Raw genomic sequence first — 1,298 nt, 5'->3', positions numbered from 1 at the left:
AAACCTTTTTTATACAGTCTATAATTAAAACTCACAGAAGAAAGTAGTAGCGTTTGTGATGCAGTCGGCACGTAAAATTAAATGAGAACAAAATATGAGAAAATGAGAAAAAATAAAATATATTTTTAAATCAAATTTATTTAAAAATGAAATCATGAACAGGGTGAATCGAGATCGCAATTTTATTAATAGTAATAAAATTTTATTATAATTATAATTTGATTATTCGGGCAGGCCTCCTGTAAGGTGTCGGTAGTATCGGTTCTCGTGACATCCCTAGTCCCTGCTTTATTTATACAAAATAAACAACCAAAATTAAATCATAAATGCCTTGCGGTTGTTTCCTTAAACTTTATTGTTTAGCCTAAAGACTAGAACAGCTGTTGAACGTACACGTTCCACCCCAACAAGTTTCTTCCCGAGATTTTTTTGCAGAGGCTTCTTGAGGTGCTTAGTGCCGCCTAAGACAATTGTGATTAGTTTAAAGAAATGCCAATAAACCAGAGCATGTTTTTCTCCCATCCTGAAATGCTGTGTGTACTAGCCAGACCCTCCTCCGCAGCGCTGTGGAAGGTCTGGCAAAGTGAGACTCTGGTTTATTGGCAGTCACAATTGTCTTATGTGGGGACGGCTGTGGCTCAGTGGTAGAGCTGCCAATCGGAAGGTTGGTGGTTGGATCCCCGCCCCTGCAGTCATTGTCGAAGTGTCCTTGGGCAAGACACTGAACCCCGAGTTGCCCCCTGTGCTGCGCATCGGCGTGTGAATGTGTGTGAATGTTTATCTGATGAGCAGGTGGCACCTTGTACGGCAGCCCCGGCCACAGTGTATGAATGTGTGTGAATGGTTTCCTGTAGATGTAAAAGCGCTTTGAGCAGTTGTTAAGACTGGAAAAGCGCTATATAAAATACAGCACATTTACATTTATGTGGCGCTAAGCGCCGGGCGGAGCCGAGGTGCCGCTGCAAAATAGCCTCAGGAAGAACCTTGTTTCGGTGGAACATACAGTATGTTAAAAGATGTTTCAGTCTTGTAACAGAAAACTCAGATTGGACAGATAGTCTAACTAGCTGTCTGTCATCCGGCCGAAAAGGACATCTGGGGGAATTTACGACAGCACTGGAACAATCCCATAAGTGGAACGCTGTGGATAGCAAAACACTTTACAATATACACTGTCAAAAAATCTTGTCCATTAAAGACTCTTGCTAGTTTGCAATACAAGAGAAGAGAACAGGGAAGTTTTTTTTTTTTTTTTAAAGTTATATTTTTGGGGTTTTTTATTCCCTTTATTTGGACAG

This window comes from Etheostoma spectabile, chromosome 2, assembly GCF_008692095.1.
Source record: "Etheostoma spectabile isolate EspeVRDwgs_2016 chromosome 2, UIUC_Espe_1.0, whole genome shotgun sequence".
Lineage (NCBI taxonomy): Eukaryota > Metazoa > Chordata > Actinopteri > Perciformes > Percidae > Etheostoma > Etheostoma spectabile.
The sequence above is the reverse complement of the archived record's forward strand: the minus strand, read 5'-3'. Positions refer to the sequence as shown.